Genomic DNA, 19,351 nt, shown 5'->3' on the forward strand with positions numbered 1-19,351 from the left:
TTCAACTTTATCCGTCTGGATGAATCACGTGGCCAAAAATGAAACTAATTCCCCGGGGCAGAATTGCCTACAGAATAAGATATCTGGCATATCGGCTGCCGTGAATTGTTAGCGCTACGGAAATTTGCTTGTCGTCCGCCGCTGGCTCCATCCACAATCGTCGATGTCGATCTAATGGCTACCGGATTGCGCTCAAAAATCTTGCAATGCCAGAACGTAAGTAAATTTTATATGGTCACTTGTTACTGTCCGTTTATATTGGCAACCTCCACGATAAATAAACTCCAGGATATACGCACGGACGCTGAGTACGGCAGCAAATTATCACAAACAGTTCAGCAAATACACAATATGTATTTTAAGCGAGATGTCAAAGGCTGGTAACGTGAGGAATGATTCTGCCACCGAGTTTCCTTTGCGGGTTATATAGATGTTCACCAAATGGTCCCGAAATATTCAAAGCGGTTTTTTTAACTGTTTCATTGTCTCATAACCTCTGACGTGGTGCCTCTAGGCTCACGCAAAATTGTGATTACGTTGCAAATCAAGCCGAATGTGGTTTGGAACTTGATTCTACCAACATGAACGTTGAACCTGGACGGATTCTATTAGGTTAGTTGGTCAAGTTGGTCGGGCCCGTAGTTTGCGGTCGGCGTTAATTTTGACCCAATAGTGAAAACCGTTGAACCCATTGATACAACTTTCAGGTATGAGCCCTCTACGCATGGTCTCAGGTACACAGCAACATAACTAATGTTAGCCTATTATAAAAAACGCGGCAAGATTTTTAATTCCGTTACAAAACCGAAAGTCCACCAGCAGATGAATGTTTGCGCTTTTGTTCATGTGTGAAACATCTTGCGAGTGTGGATGATCAAGAATGCAAGTATCATTTACGTGATATGGAGCAGTTTCTGCAGCGGTACCGTGCATCTATTGTGTATCGATATAGGCAGATTCTACAAAACTGTCCATATGAGAACTCTCAGCGTAAATTTTGTGTTGAAGAGGCCAACCCATTCAACGCTAGCTCTCTGTAAACGTGGTTAATGCACATGCGTGAAGCTGATCAGAGGGAGCTTTGTTGCCATCCATTTAGTACTGGAAGTCCTCAGACAGGTGCATTATGCGAGGAAACACAAAAATGTCTGACAGCATTCTGGGATGTCCACATGGTAAGGAGAAACTTGATATATCATGCTGCCTGTGGCAAGCTGATTCCAAAGGACATTTGCATGATAACGAGACTCTGATCCTGTCTATATAGTGCAAAATAAACTTCCCTTTTTGTAAACTCATCTTGAATAGCTATTGACTCACTCACCTTTGCTGCTGGTATTTCAGAATGAAAGAGAAATAGGCCATAAGTCATGAGATGGGGGCTGCTAGCTGGCGTTCGTGCGGAATTACAGTGCAGGCGCTTATTGGGTGTTCCCAGTTTGGTAACCGTTTTGTTGATGCGAGCGCGAGTGCCAGACTATGCCCTATTATGTCTCATATTGCTACAAACACATATACGTATTTATAAATAAGTATTCGAAATTTCGTAAAATTCTACCAGAAAAACTCCCACCATTGATTATGATGATACAGAGATGGTGCGTATTGGTGGGCGGTAAAATTCAATCCGTTGCCCGATACAATAATTTATGTACATATACATATAGATATATATTCGACATAAACGGGCATAACCGGATGTGTGGCATATTCGCTGCCGCAAATTTAAAGAGCATTTGCAACGTTGATTTTAACCCACTGTTTTATCCATCCACAATCGTGACCGTCGGCATAATGGCCAATTAGTAGGGCACAAATATCTTGAAACTCTCGGAGTTAATTGTATATGATGAGGCCCGTGGTGACCGCCCGTTGATATTGCGAACATAAGACGGCGAATAAAACCCGGGACATTTGAACGGACGATCACTACGCCAAAATTTATCATGAACACGTCAGCTGATCGACAAACAAAACAAAATATCGGAACCTAGTAACCGGAAGAATGATTCTGTAACGGAGTTTACGTTGAGGTTGAAATATATGTCGGCCAAATGGTTTCGCAAATCCCGGAACCATTTGTTGTTTCCTTTTCATTGCATTGGAACGTCTGACGTTTTATTTCAAGGTTCTTCCAAAATATGCGTGCTTACTTTACAAATCAAGCAAAATGCCGTTTCGAATCTTACCCTGTCCGCGGGAACCTAGAACTCCGACGTCGGCTCTCAGATTGCTTGATCAAAATGGATGGTTATGGTAGGCGGACTTTTGGCCCAATTGTGACAACTGTTGAAAGGAGTGATACGAATTGCAGGTTTGTGCATTTTACGCCAAGGTCATATATATGCGTGGATGACCACTGTGTTACTTCATGTTAATTTAGTCAACCCGAAATGTGAAGCGTGTGTGTGTGTGTGACTGTGCGAGTGTTTGTTGTCTTACGTCCTGAGCTGTCCAATATATAGACTGACTAATATTCTGACTCGTTGGAGATGTATATTTTGAAGATGGTTTCGGATATAGGACTCGACCTTGCCACAAACGATGAAATTAAGTCTATTCAAGATTCAGTTCGTGAGGCGTGGAGCAACACGCAGTGCAGTGTGCAGCGTTTCGTGAATTTCTCTGATGCTCCTAGCATTTTGCTAGACGCACCTGGAAATACCTCTGACCTTATGACTACCGTGACAAGGACGAAATTTACGTGACAATATCCTGCCCGATTGCCACTTCTGCGGACTACAAATAAGCTGATGGCGACTTGAATTCCAGTGCAATTAGAGAAATTAGATATAGACGCCTGTGCTTGTCTAACATTTAGATCTTATATGCAAAACATCCAGATTAATTTCTTCCCCTTAAGCTCTCCAGGTTGTGGTACACAAATTGGACGAAATGCCTTTCTTAACGACCAAACTTCCGTTATCTACGTGCAATATTCCATGTATTTTATGATTATTAACCCGCCGCTCTGAAGCTGAAACGACTAAATCAACCTTCACTATTCCAAGTGTTGTAGTTAAATTATTCTTTTGTTTTTTTATTTTGCAGACTCTGAAGTGTCATTTCTGAGATTCCTGCTTGACATCTGCCTTTTTGTCCTGCTATGTTGTCCAGCAAATCCAATCCAGGCAGATCGGATGTTGTCGCCGTCATTGTGGCATATGCAGTTCGGCGGTGTGTTGGTCTCTGGGATATTAACGCATGAACGTTCCACTATGGGCCTGCACTATCAGGACTGTTAAGATGCTTAGAGATAAATGCGTGGACTGCAGTCGTGGAATGGAGTTTTCATTCCTTTCGCTCTCTTAGGCTTCTTGGCGGAAAGCAAGCATACTCTTTGTACTCGGCGATTCGTACGCGTAGGTGGCTAACTGCCTAACGTATGCATTTGTCTGGACATTCTGCACAGGGGATTCGGTAGACACAGATTTCGAAGTTTTTCAGTTTGACCGGGTACTTTGCCCCCAATAAGTGTGGTTGTTACGTGTCGTCAGTTGAGAACACCTTTGTTAAAATTGAGAGTTTTAAGTTCCTTCCGGGTGAATCTCCCTGGGTTCAAACCTGGAATCTAGAAAGTAGCCCGTGCGGATTAAACCTGAAAATTTGGTTGTGAGAAATCTTTCATTTGGTATGTTGCTGTTCGGTGATGTGCAGTCGAAATGAAAACAAGTCATCTCAGTAATTTTCTTATTCGCTTTACTGGTTGTTTCAAAGAACGCAGTTGCTAGTGACAGACCCGGTTTCAATAAAACGGACCTCATAATCATTTTATTGTTACCGGACGTTATAGAGCCTAATTTCAAACAGAAATGCGCATTTTACATTGAACCAAGGATTTTTCTCAAAGCCGGTTTGGGTTGATGACTGCGTTTTAATTTGTTTACTAGTCCCAGGTGCGAAGTTTATGAAACATGCTGCATTTGATTACAAGCGAATTTTAGTCGCCAACTTCACGCCCTTTCCGAAGAATTTGAAAGATCATATATGGTAAAGTGTTAACGCATTCTCGTGCTGTAGTCGGAGATTGCTACAATACTGGACGATTTTTTTCAACACGTAATAATGAGTCTGTCAGCTTACAATTCATGGACCGAAATGCAGTATGCAACTTGAACTTATGGGTGCAGTGAAGGATCCGGCTGGTGATTGTGTTGCACTCGAGAGAAACGCTTGAATGCCATCGCACTTTGTGTTATAGCACAAATATTTAAAAGTCTGAGTACACTTTGAAATTTTGTGATAGCTAAATCATCAATTGTTGTTCGGAGGCCTAGTGTTAACTGTGATGTGCGCCCTCAATTCATACATTAGTCCATGATGATTTTACATTTCATTCACGGAATTATTCAGGAATTCGTGCAAATGGGAATACCGAAAACGAACAGTCAAGTAAAGTTTTTGTACAATGTATAATATGTATCTAGATATAGTTAAATTTTTGTTTTGTATTCAAATTAAGGTACGCTTTGGTGTGCTTTCCTTCGCCTAACTATTTTTCAGTGCGTTGCTTTCGGTCGCGAAGAAAGTGTATAAAGTATGTGTAAACGAATGACATAACCACCGGGTCTTATTTGGCATATTTTCATGTCACTTCTGCAAGTTAGGTTTGGGGCTCCTATCTGTAGTTCAAAGTTAGCACAGCCTGATGTTACGCCATCATTCATGGAGGTTTACACACATAGGGCAAATAAGACTCCCTATGGACTTTCAAAGTGTCTTCCTTTTTGGCTAATTTCTATGAAATTTCTGGCAGCAAACCGAACATGAATTTAAATAGCCGCTAGCCTCAGCTGTAATCTGACAAGTCACTGGCATTTCACGCGTGTACCAAACTAATCCTGTGATAATGAAACTTTTGCAGAAATAGCCCTCGTTCTGTCAGCAGAATTTACTTCTATTGTAGCTCAAGAAGCTTAATGAATCCGCATATGCCATAGTCTCTTTATAACTGCCGTTTAACGGTATATTCGATTCGCAACTGCTCCTAAATCTCAGCTTGACGCCCCTATTATTTAGTTCAGTACACTGATTGTGAGAGACAAAACGATTTGCCGCGGAGTAACAGAATGCAGTACGTACTATTTATGGTTCAACCAGCAGCATTAATACTACACTGGATTAATGTTGAGATTGATGAATTTGAAAAATCTATGTGAGGTTAGTGGTAATTTTTGATCATCTGGATCGCCTGTGGCTCCTAAGTTCCATAAACTGATTTCATAAAATATGACGCGCTACAAGATACGTCAATCACCGTGTCATTCACGCTGGGCGTTTCATTTTTAATATATTTCTTAGCGGCGATTAATCGGCGTTCTACATACAAGATCAGTGAATTATACTCTGCCTGAACTAATAAGACAGGACAGACTTGCAATTGATTACCACGTGTCCATAATAACATGCAGATTAGCACACAACCGGACACGCGGTGTTTTTTAGGATTCTTTCCGACACAGATGCCCTCGATATCATGCAACTTAACTCAGTGTTTTTTCTCAATGTTTCCCCAGTATTCTTCAACTGAGAACAAGCATTCCCACACACATTTGAGAAACCTGGTGGTGTGCACCAACGGGTATGTTAACTCGCTCTATGACACAATGTTTGCCGGTGTATGCAGTTCACGAATGTATCACCGCACAACTTTTTCGCAACAGTAACTAAGGTGACTATATAATATAGCTACGGGAACCGCGCCAAAATTTATGCAATTATCCTTTGCCTCATGCAATCATACACGGAATTACGTTCCGAATCGACTAGTATCTTGACGATTGCAACATACATTCATTTTCTAAGACAGCAACGATCTAGCCAAGAGTCCCCTAATAATACAAATTAACTAAATTTGGATGACGTTCGTTAGGCTTGACGCCTACATCTGCTGCTTACGTGATCAATGAAGAATGTGAAGATAAATTTCTACGCTTTGTAACACGTTTGGAACAGCTTCGGATAGTCAATTATCGGACATTTGTATTCATTTTGTGCCACATGCCGACAGCCTATACAGTTGTTTCAAAGGGACTCTGGTGCTCCTAGAGTATATGGACATATCTAGGTTCCAAAAAAATTAACAACATATGGAAAGACCACCAAGGATTTCTATTTGGGAAAACCAAGGCGCCGCTTCTCCATACGTAGCTACCATGCCTTTTGGCATATAAATTGTCTCTATCTGAATGCCAGTATCACGCAATCCGTCAACCTACGCTGACAACATGTACTCTAGAACTCTTGTCTGCTTTACATACGCAGCCATTAACTGCACCTCAAATCGGGTTCCAACCATTCGCCGCATTCTGTCAACAATATTCCAATTTGGGGCTACTGTCAAGGTCATTGGAGATATTTAGTAGGAGCGCCGCCGCATTCTACAATATTCCAATTTGGGGCTACTGTCAAGGTCATTGGAGATATTTAGTAGGAGCGCACCCGATCCCATGCCAAATCACGCACGGGGATGTCAAGCAAGTCCCACAAGTGCATCAAAATTCAAAGTGAAACTGAGCAGCTAAACGTAGGTGTAAACTTGTTCCGAGTTAGTCCTCATCTTTCCATAATTAAATCAATTTTATTCCACTCATAACATCTCAGCCAGCTCACCAGGTTTAGATTGTACTTTGTTATATATACATACGGACGGACGTACACAGAGAGAATGCAGAGAGGATGCACACCCAATCCCACGCCAACTCACGCGACTGGATGTCAAGCAAGTCCCACAAGTGCATCAAAATTCAAAGTGAAACTGAGCAGCTAAACGTAGGTGTAAACTTGTTCCGAGTTAGTCCTCATCTTTCCATAATTAAATCAATTTTATTCCACTCATAACATCTCAGCCAGCTCACCAGGTTTAGATTGTACTTTGTTATATATACATACGGACGGACGTACACAGAGAGAATGCAGAGAGGATGCACACCCAATCCCACGCCAACTCACGCGACTGGATGTCAAGCAAGTCCCACAAGTGCATCAAAATTCAAAGTGAAACTGAGCAGCTAAACGTAGGTGTAAACTTGTTCCGAGTTAGTCCTCATCTTTCCATAATTAAATCAATTTTATTCCACTCATAACATCTCAGCCAGCTCACCAGGTTTAGATTGTACTTTGTTATATATACATACGGACGGACGTACACAGAGAGAATGCAGAGAGGATGCACACCCAATCCCACGCCAACTCACGCGACTGGATGTCAAGCAAGTCCCACAAGTGCATCAAAATTCAAAGTGAAACTGAGCAGCTAAACGTAGGTGTAAACTTGTTCCGAGTTAGTCCTCATCTTTCCATAATTAAATCAATTTTATTCCACTCATAACATCTCAGCCAGCTCACCAGGTTTAGATTGTACTTTGTTATATATACATACGGACGGACGTACACAGAGAGAATGCAGAGAGGATGCACACCCAATCCCACGCCAACTCACGCGACTGGATGTCAAGCAAGTCCCACAAGTGCATCAAAATTCAAAGTGAAACTGAGCAGCTAAACGTAGGTGTAAACTTGTTCCGAGTTAGTCCTCATCTTTCCATAATTAAATCAATTTTATTCCACTCATAACATCTCAGCCAGCTCACCAGGTTTAGATTGTACTTTGTTATATATACATACGGACGGACGTACACAGAGAGAATGCAGAGAGGATGCACACCCAATCCCACGCCAACTCACGCGACTGGATGTCAAGCAAGTCCCACAAGTGCATCAAAATTCAAAGTGAAACTGAGCAGCTAAACGTAGGTGTAAACTTGTTCCGAGTTAGTCCTCATCTTTCCATAATTAAATCAATTTTATTCCACTCATAACATCTCAGCCAGCTCACCAGGTTTAGATTGTACTTTGTTATATATACATACGGACGGACGTACACAGAGAGAATGCAGAGAGGATGCACACCCAATCCCACGCCAACTCACGCGACTGGATGTCAAGCAAGTCCCACAAGTGCATCAAAATTCAAAGTGAAACTGAGCAGCTAAACGTAGGTGTAAACTTGTTCCGAGTTAGTCCTCATCTTTCCATAATTAAATCAATTTTATTCCACTCATAACATCTCAGCCAGCAATAGAACGCTTTCCTAATATCGCGCCTGTTGACAACTCACTGACATTGGACAGCATATTTCCTAACATCAGACTTAACGGAGTATTCAACAGTAACAAGCGACTTGTTTTCTAAAATCCTGACAGTTGACTCCGGATTTTGAATTCAGCTCCGCTTTGGACCATGGAACAACTTCTGACTTTGTAATGTATCGCGATATCTCGAATATCGTAGCGACTGAACATGAGGCTTGGGAACTCAAACGACCTAGAATGCAAATATAATTTATGTGATATGGTTTCGACCTTCAGGGCAACTGAGAGAGGGTATGGTGCTTCCAGTGTGCATCGATGTAGGCAGATTCTACAAAATTGACTGCATAAGAAATGCCAGCATACAACGTATGGTACGGAGGCGAATGCATTCAACGCGTGCTCTCCGGGAATGTGCTCAATTAACATGTTTGACGCAAATCAGTGTGCGATATTTTCTCATCCATTTAGGTTTGACAGTTCATAGGCAGGTGTATTATGCGAGTACAAAAACAAAAAACTGACATTATTCTGGGATGTCCACATGGTAACAAACGACGTGGTATATCACGCTACCTGTGCGATCCAGAACCCAGAGCGATTTGCTTGATCAAAACAGACGTTGATCTCCTTGTTTATGGATCGAATAACAGTCTGTGATTCTAAACTCATCTCAAATAGCTGTTAACTCACCTCCCTTTCCTGCCGGTTCTTCAAAATGAAGGAGGAATAGGCCATAACTCATGATGTGCGGGTTGGTTGTTTTCGTTTGTACAGAATAACGGTAAAAGCGGTAATTGGGTGTTTGAGAGTTGGTAACCGGTTTTGTGCTCAGCGAAGGACGGACACCCTAAATATAATGTCACCACTGCCAAACGTACGCGAATAGAACCACTTATAGCAGTACAAATAAATGCGTTTACACAACTGTGCAACGCATATCTCGGTGATTCTCCTCTTACTAAATCCAAACGTCAGACTTTGAATATCGCGTTTATGGTGTTCGGGATGCAGAAAGATAATTGCAACTCAACAGGACGCTAATTCAGGCTTCCAAGGAGGAATAAGCAGGCTAACCAAAACAGCTAACTTTTGGATTCACGCTAGAAGCAGTTGCACAAGGCTGATGAGTTTTCATTGGAAATTTGCTTTCCAGTCCCTCATATGTGCGCGTTTGGCTGAGGGTTGAAATATCAATAGCCGGCTCAAAGGGTGCGTCCACATTTTCAATGTAGAATATATTTTCAGGCATGCTCGGTCAATTAGTCGGAAGTTCATGCGGACATAGAAACGCAAATCACATGCTCCTTTAACTATCGTGTAATATGTTTTGTCGGATGGGCCATTTGAGCTTTGTGGGAACAAATATGGATACATTTGACGCTGGTTGAAATAGGAACTCACCGGCTGTTTTCATGAGAAACACATATAAAGGGGGAACATCACGTATTCTTCTTGGAAAATGTGCAATATTTTACAGCAGATGTCTTGTGTTTACGTGGAGATGAATGAATCATACTCGTTGCGTAGTCGATGCATGCCAATCTTAACCCAAGTGAACCGTGTAATTCGGCATTATTAGGTTGACTTGTGCATCCGCGATGCGCTGTCACGCCTTCCACTGATTACAGACACAAGGCAAACTCCCGTCGCAATGTGTTTTATTGGGAGCATCAGTCGTATTAAGACACCAACACGAATTCAATTTCATTGTTATCCGGGAATCACTATTGCAGTCCAGACTGGAAATGCTGGCAGTAAATGTAATCCTATCCGACTGGGTGGTTTCACCCGCGAAAATGAATGAACGGTTATGAATATTCAGGTTTTGAATCCAGAATGACCGCAAATAATCCTCCACCACGAAATTTGGGTTAGAGTGTAGAACTAAGCTTCAACTTCCACATATGTTTAACGAAACGTATTTTGTTACACCCCAATGGGTCCCCAATGATGCGCACCTGAAATTTCCATTATCCGGTGGCCAATTTACGGGATAATGAGATAAATATTTAGTTACCTAATTCCTCAGCAATGCATAATGTGTGGATTTTCTCAGAGAACGCAGTATTAAGTTGCTTAAATCTGACGATATCTCCGTTGGATGTCATTGAATAGCAAATTTCATATCTGTGTTATAACACAGAAATACACTGTGGTTAAGCTGACTTGTACGCGAAACACGGGGTGTTCGACAACAGTACGAGCGGCAATTCTTGTCTAGGCCGTACAGTAGAGTGAGAAACCGTCTGAGTGTTTGTCGCAATATTTGTGCATCAAACCAGTCGTTATGAAACACGGAATTCCCCTGACTGCGTTCTCCATTTTTACATGCGATTATAATGAGACATTGATGTTTGCTAAATGCTCCTTATTTCCGCATCGTTTTGTGCTCTGATCTCACCATGGTGACGAATTAATTAGCATGTTGCCAAAAAGCGCGTTAATTATGCTTACCAAAGCAACACGTGCAGTTGTTTAGCCACCGGCCATTTTGTATGAGGGGTTCTTCAAATAGTACAGTATTCCTTTTGAGTGCAATCACTAACCTCTAGCCCCACACCGGTGCTATTCTCAATTACGCTTGCACTCAATTCGCTCGGCTTTCAAACAAGCCGAGCTACCTGAGGTACCATCACTGTCCTCTGTAAATAAGCCATCATATGTCAAAAATTACTACATTTTGTTCATGTTGCGCATACGCAGGATTTCTATCCAGGGCCCATTAAGGTTGAGACTATCGGAGATCACGGGCTAAACAGACGATCTGCTTTGGTGTCTTTGTGATATCAGACGACCTTTTATAAAAAGACATTTATAAAATATTCAAACATATGAATGGGATATTAAGCATAATTTTACAGGGAGTGGGGTTTCTTATTCTTGATCACGCTGATGCTTGGAGAGCGTGCATGCTAAGCCAAGAATCACAAACAACCTAGGATGTCACACAGTGACGAACAACCTGATGTATCATACTGCTTGTAGCATACTGTTTCCAGAGAGATTTACTCGATAAGGTAACACTTGACGTTTCAGATATAATGAAGCTAACCATCCTAGTTTATGTACACATCCCGGATAGCTATGGACTCACCGTTTATTTTTTCCTAGTCGTTCAAAATGAAAGAGGATTAGGCCATAACACATAATGTCTGGGTTGGAACGTGGCGTTTCAGGAGAATTATAGTGCAACCAGTATTCCCGGAACTAATGTTAATTTTCCAATGTATCCTGGTTAATTTTAATTCAGCAATATACACAGGTCACTTCGCACGCTTGCCAAGTTTGATTAATTTGCCCCCTTGCAGCAGTTATCCACTGAGGGATAGTGAACAAATTAATCCACTCGCGATAATTTTTCAATGTTCTCCAGTAGGTACGTGTAATAGAGCAAACATTGGCCCGGTCGAAACTTCGCCTCAGCTTGCTCAGCAAACATAACTTCCAAGAAGTGGAAACTTGTGTCCACACGGTGCCTTATTATTGATGCATCCCAGTGCCCAATTGGTGGTCGAATTTAGCCGCCGTGCGCGAGTTTGTGAATATCTGTGATCGTGAGTGTACTCTGATTTAAATGAACTTGCGCCTGTTGTTGTGCACGCTATGATGCGCCATCTCTGAGATCCCTGCTTGAAGTCTGATCTCCGATCCCGCTCGTGTTGTCAGTAAGTCCAATGCAGAGAGATGGGATGTTAACGCCATCACTGCGGTAGATGGAGTTTGGCAGTGGTTTGATCTGCGGGACATCAGCGCACAACCATTCAAGATGTGACTAAACTGCTGACTGTAGCAGGTCTGTACTATGGGAACTTTTTAAATAATTTTCGTCAAGTGCGTAGCGAAAGCGTTGACAACGTTTAAGCTCCACAATTCCTACATGGGGCAGGCTAGCTGCCTGATTGATATATTTGGCTTATGAAACATGTATGATGAGATCCCCGATAAAGCTGGTAATCCCGGCATATAACGTAATTGAATATTTTACAACAGATGTAATGCATAGGAAAAACGAAAACAGATACTCTATGTGGTGGCGATAGCCGTGAAGTGGTACGCGCAAAATGAAATCACAAATAATGACTTCAAAACAAACTGAGGCGACCTGGAGGACAAGTAACTTAACAACTGAAATGAACAATATTACATCAGAAATACATGGTCTAGAAATGAAATAAAATGACTCAAAAATCAAGCAACAGCATGTGAATTAAATCCCTGCAAAAAGTCAATGGGCTTGACAACGAGACTTTTCATGTTCTCGTCATTATTTCAAATGAGCGTTCGTGCGTGTATACGGACCTTTGATAGCTATTGACTCACTTTCCCTTCTTGTTTTCCCTTGAAAATGAAAAAAAACAAGTGGCCATAACTCATGATGTCTGGACTGCTGGTTGGCGTTCGCGAAGTATACGGTGCAAGCGGTAATTGGTGTTTGGATTTTGGTTACCGGTATGTGGTAAGCGAATGATGGTCACCCTACATATACTATCGCCACACCTTAACATACGAGAAGAGAGCTACCGGTCATATTGCAGATACTGCATTTACACAAGTGTGCAAAAATAGCTGGGGAATTCCCCTAAGATTCAAACATAACATTGAATAGCGCGTCTGCATAGGAGTCGGTATGCAGGTAGATGAGTGCGACTTGACAGCTATTAGAGTCGCTCAGAAAAGGAGGATATTTTCATTTCAGCAATGAAACACAATATACTGGGATGTCCACACGGTGACCAACAACCTAGTATATCATACTGCTTGTAGCATGCTGATTCCAGCGAGATTGTTTGATAACGAAACGTTTGATCTTCTCGTTCAGATCAACCTACCCTCTCAGTTTGTAAATTCATCTTGGATAGCTATTGACTCACCTGCTATTTTTGCTGGTCGTTCAAAATGAAAGAGGAATAGACCGTAAATCATTATGTCTGGGTTGGTAGCTGGCATTCGTATAGAATTATAGTGCAAGCGGTAATTGAGTGCCTAGAGGTTAGCTGACGGGTTTGCGATGACCGACGGACGGTCACTCTACATATGTAGTCACCTGTGCCAAGCGTACGCGAGTTGATGTATGGAGGTTCTAATGACAAAACCGGTTTCCAAAGTTGTGTCTACTAACCAAATCCAGTAGAACCGACCGGTAACGGACATCATAAAGGCTGTGTCAGGCAGAACGGAGTAGTTCGCAGTAACAAACTGAATTTGTGTGACATCCTTACAGGCGTCTCCGGATTTTAAATTAAGATCGTACAAATCAGCATTCATATGCAACTTTCATGCATACTTATTGGCGGACGCACCGTTTAGCTTCGTCGAAACAAATGATTCATCGCTAACTGCACCACCTTTTGCAGACTTGAAAGCTTCAACCTCAGTGTTTTTTTTTGAAAAACGTATTTGACATGTTATAAACTTACTTCCGGATGCTAACGAGTTATGTGCTTTTGAAATGGAAACAATATGTCTTGGAATTTTTTGCTTCACATCATGTGCTCGTGATTGTGCTGCACGCACGAGAAATGGTTTGGATGCCATAACGGAACTCAATAAATATTTAGCTGAGCCGTTGAATATTCAACAAAGCCTTAAAAAGTGCGTCCATATTTCCACTTCAGGATATAATTTCTAGACGCGCTCGGCCAATTATTCCAAAGTTCAAGCTGACAAAAAATTGCAAATTGACGTGTTTCTTCAACTAGAATGCAAGTTGTATTATTGAATAAAGAGTTTTGGCCTCGTAGATACCAATGATTCATCGCTTATCCTGGGCGGGTGTGTTGTTTCAACCAAAATGCACAGTCGTGATACCCGATGAGAATGCGGTTAATGATACACCTGAACGTTGCTTCTAAGCATTTCCTATGAGAGATATATATTACTGGGACATGCGGCAAACAACCCAGTTCGCTGAAGTATATTGCTTCCAAATACGGCCTCAAAAACCTTGCGACAATTACGAGAGCAGCCGGTGCCTTGTGAATACGTCCGAGAGCTTACGCTGGATAATGCGGGGCAATGTGCATGACCAGATTTTGAGAGTTTACCAAGCATTCATCATACGAGGATATAGTTGGTCCATGGAACAATGACATGGGCGAAGAAAATTACGCGTTTGTTATTCGCATTCACCTCTGCTAGCACGCGTGCCTTGCGCTCACGAATATTGTTTTTGCAATACTAGAAATTGCGTATAATAAGTAGTGCCTATCAGATATTCCTGGGTTACATATTGCTGACATTCGTGGGATACATGAATGCATTTCCTGTGCTCATGATATTCATGAAACCTTTATCAAGATTTCCACGGAATTAATAGGGATCCGGTTGCTCTCAGCGAGATAATCAAAAATCTTCAGCCATTCATTTCTTAATAGCTATGTGCAGGCTGCAATGATTGAACGGTTTCCAAATATTGCTTCTGTTGACCAAATTCCCTGGAACTCACTGACACTAGACAGCATAAATCCTAACATCAGACTAAACGGATTATTCGTCAGTAACAAGCGAGTTGTGTTCTACAATCCTGACAGGTGACTCCGGATTTTGAATTCAGCTCCGCTTTGGACACCGGAACAACTTCTGACTTGTTCACCAACTAAATGTTGCCTCACCTTGAAGGTGTGGGACAATTAGTCCCCACTGTAGTAAATAGTCTGATCCTCTCACTAGTAAAACTACAAGCATTTTTTACACTATTGGCTTCGAACCGGCGGTTAAAAAATCCTGAAGAATTCGCTAGAATATTTGATATCTATTGGATTGTGAGTCGTGGAAATGATTAGGCAATATGTGTAGGTGTCATTTATGTGACCGGTCTTCGTGAACTTGGTTTACGAACTAACTCATGCAGAGCGCATTAACAGTGACCTATATAAGATGTATATAAGGCCGGGTGGAGTGTACCGCACTGAACCGTTGATTTCTTTGGATTCTTGTCGCCACTTTTGTGCAAACCGTCGATGGGTCCGGTGAAAGAAATATGTAAAATGCGTGCGCAGCTATTTTATATTGCCGGTGATCACCACAAGGTTGCAAGGTTTTCTTGAACAGACAGTAGTGATTTTGTCTGGTTATCGCTTGATGGCCCTAAATATTGTAAAACCAGAAGAAACACGGCGTGAAAACTAAGCCCCATTTGGCCTCACGATTTTGAAGATGACAAGATCAGCTTCGGAAAACCCCTGGTTTGATGCATTCACCCGAGAAGCCCCAGACATGCAACTATAAATAGCAGTCATGCAGCAGCACAATCGCGACGTTTCGGTTGAACGAAAATAATGAGCAGTTTATTTCTTAATTGCCAAATGCATGTTCTAATGCTGGAACGGATTTCGAAAATCTAAACGTTAACCAGATTCAGTGGAACTCACTAATACCAGGCGGTATAAATCCTAATATCAGACAAAACGGAGTATGACTCTCCGGATTTTAAAGTCGAATTCCTTTTGGACAAAAGGGCATTCTTGAATTCTTCACCAACAGCATGTTGCAGTAGAATCGCAGCTGGTTTTGTTGCTGCTTTCAGGTACGCTTCGAAGATATCTGGTCAGACATGGACCAAAATTGTGTATATCATTCCATGCTATCGTCAGCCATTGGTCATTATGTACTCATTTTGAAAACCACAGTGATACAGAATAAATATCGGTAACCAGACCTATTTTCCGAAAGTCGTAACCTGCGTAACCCCAGACATGAAAATTTAAAAACTAGATATTGAGCAACATAAGCCTGTGTATTAGTGCAAGCCTTTCATCAAAAGGAACACGGGGTTAACAGTGAGGATTTTAATTCCCTTACAAATCCAAATGCAAATGCAATTTATGTGATATTGTTTCGACCTTGAAGGCAACTTAGCGAGGTTGTCGTGTTTCTATCGTGAATCGATATGGGCAGATTCTACACGATTGACCGCATAAGAAATGCCAGTATAAAACGCATGTTACGGAGGCCAACCCATTCAACGCGTGCTCTCTGTAAATGTGAATAATGTACACGTTCGACCCAAATCGCTGTGCGTTATTTTTTCATTAAATTAGCACTTAAATCTGTAGACAGCTGTGTGACAATATTCTGAGATGTCCACATGGTAATGAACCACTTGGTGTATTAAGCTGCTTGTGACGTACTGATTCCAGAAAGATTTGCCTAATAAAGAGACATTTGATCTTCTCGTATATAGTTCACCTAACCTTTTCTATTTGTAAACTAATTTTGGAAAATCACTGACTCATCTTCCTTATCTGCTGGTCGTTTAAAATCAAAGAGGACAACTCGTGGTGTCTGGTCCGCGAGCTGTCGTTGGTACAGAATAACATTCCTAGCGGTAATTGGGTGTTTGGAATTTGGTAACTGGTTTGGTGATAAGCAAAGAACGGTCATCTAACATTCGCCCTCATCACAACCAAACGTAGGAGAATACAACTGCTTGAAGTAGTACAAAATCTGCGTTTGCACAGGTGTGCAAGAAAGAGCTCGTAAACTGTCCTAAGAAAAAAAATCAAACATCGGACATTGAATAGCGTGTCGTTAGGCGGGTCAGCATGCAAGAGGATGACTTTGACTCGACAGGACGCCAATTTACATGGCCAAATCAGAAAATGATGACTTCTGGAAATAACTTATCTTGGAGACGCTAAATCATTCAACACGTGCTCTCTGTGAATCTGAATAATACACACGCGTGACGCTAATCACTGTGCTTTACGCTATCATCCATGATGCATGGTGATTCCAGAGAGATTTGCTTGTTAACGGGACTTTTGAAATATTCGATTAACAATTAACCATTATTGTTATACATGCGTGAAGCTAATCCCGGCGCGTTTTGTTGTCATCCATTTTGTACTGTAAGTCTGTAGACAGGTGTTTTATGCGAAGTAGCATAAAGACACTGGTAATATTCTGGGATGTTCACATGTTACCAAACAACTGGGTATATAGCTTCGCTGTTAATGTGGATTGCAGAGAAATTTGCTTGATATCGTGAAACTTGATATTGTCGTTATTAGTTCAAATAACCATTCTTGTATTTACACTCATCTTGGATTGCTATTGACTCAAATTCTTTATCTGACGTGTCTTGAAAACGAAAGGGAAGAGGCCATGACTAATGATGTCTGCGCTGCTAGCTGGCGTTCGTACAGAAATACAGTGCGAGCGGTAGTTGGGTGTTTGGAGTTTCGTAACCGGTTTGAGGGTAAGCATACGACGGTCACAACATATACTGTCCCCGCTCCAAAAAGTACGAGGATAGAGCCACCGATACAGCGATCACTAGCGTCCGTTGCAGCAGTGAAACTCTCTCCTACCCTGGGCAATTTGTGGGTCAGTTGCTGATCTAACATCCGAGCTTTGACACCCTCGAAAGCCTCATGTGCTTCCCCAGTCCATTTCAATTTGCGGTTTTGCCCGCGCAATCGTACAGTGGCGCAGAGATCGTGTTGAAATCCTTAACAAACCGGCTGTAGTATGCTGCTCTTCCAAGAAACTGCCCTAGAGACCACTTTGAATTGGGATCAGCAAACCCTTGATCATTGCCAATTTTCCGGGCAGAGAGCAAATTCCTGCCTCACTCACTTTATGCCCCAGCAGTGTCACCGAACTCCGAGCGAGCTGTATCTTGGCCTCATTTATCCGCAGGCCAGCCTTTCGAAACCGCTTCAATACAGTCTTCAAGTGAACTGCGCGCTTTGGTTCCGAAATGCTGTCGTCTCTGTACACGGCAACATTCTGGAGTCCCTCCGCTACACGAAGCATCAAGCGCCGGAATGTGAATGGTGCCCCGGACAAACCAAACCGCATTCGTCTAAATTGATATTGGATGTTCCCAACCGTATACGCCGTTTTCTCTCGGTCCTCCTTCTTGATAGGTAGTTGCCAATATCCGGAAAGCAAGTCGAACACAGTGAAATATCGGCAGTGCTAGAGGGAAACGAGAATCACTGCAACCGAAGGCACAGCTACGGTCAGTTCATACAGGCAACGGAAATCCACGCAAAACCTGTATTTTCAGTTTGTCTTCCTTACAAGCACAACTGGGGAATTGTGCGCACTGTTGGCTTCTTTGCTTATACCGTTACTAAACATCTCCTTAATCTGTTTCTGGACACGCTCCCGTAGATGGAACGGCAAAGGACGGGGTTATGAGGTTAAAGGCGTTCTGACGATCGAGGAATTTCATGTCCAATCCACGGACAGAAGCCGAACGGATCCTTCTCTCCCGTAAACAGTTCGGAATATTCCTCAACCACGACCAGTATTGACGATACATTACAAGACGGAAGTTTTCGCACACAGCTTCATCACGACAGTGCCTGGATAACCTTCAAGCTTTATTGCGCCATACTTTGTCACCAGCCTTCCCTGATTTGGGCCAATCACGGCATCTGTGCCCTTGAGAAAATCAGCTACCAATACTGTCTGCTCTACGTCTGGGCTGGTTAGGAACGCGTGCTGCACGGACTTGTTGCCTAGGTGCATCGAGTGCGTTGACGGTCCGTCAATCTCCAATCGATGTCCGCCAACAGCCCTCACGGCTAGCACGCACGGTCTGTGTTCAGCTTGGTTCCCTCTTTGCCCCAGCGATACGCCTGCTCCGGTATCAATCAAACATAACTCCCTTTTCCCGTCTACCTCGACAATGGCTTNGTTACGTGGACACTGATTCTTCCAGTGGCCAGGCTTGCCACACATGTAGCACCGGCTGGTTTGAGCGTGCCTCCGCGATTCCCTCATCAAGGCTGCCAGCTGTGCGGTGAATTGATCCACCCTGATCTGCAGTTCCTCCCCTGATGAACCATCTCTGTACTCCTGCGACTGCAACGTGGACAGTGGTTCTTCGGGCAGTTCCCGGGCCAGGCGCACCAGCTCCTCCACATTCAACTGGTCACTTGCTCGCCCCTAACGCAACTGGGCACCAAGCTCTGGCTGCACATCTTCGAAGAACTGGTCGGACAGCATTGGGTGGCGCGACACTTTGTCTAGCCTCGGCCAATCACGATCCAACGACTGCTGCAGGCCGGCGAAGAACACGGTCGTGTCAGATCTAGGTGCCATCCTGGCCGTCATAGCCTCTTGGTGGTTAGGCAGTGTGTCGAACTTCGCTTCATGGGCTTCCTTAGCGGCAACCCAGTCCATCTTCCGAAGGCCTCTTCTGGCCGCATCCAGGGCCACATCGCTCAACCCTCCAGGAGGGTCTTTATCTCCGCCAACGTACCTCGATTTGTCCCCAGACCAGCGGCCTCCACAACCAACCT

This window comes from Opisthorchis viverrini, assembly GCF_000715545.1.
Source record: "Opisthorchis viverrini unplaced genomic scaffold opera_v5_459, whole genome shotgun sequence".
Lineage (NCBI taxonomy): Eukaryota > Metazoa > Platyhelminthes > Trematoda > Opisthorchiida > Opisthorchiidae > Opisthorchis > Opisthorchis viverrini.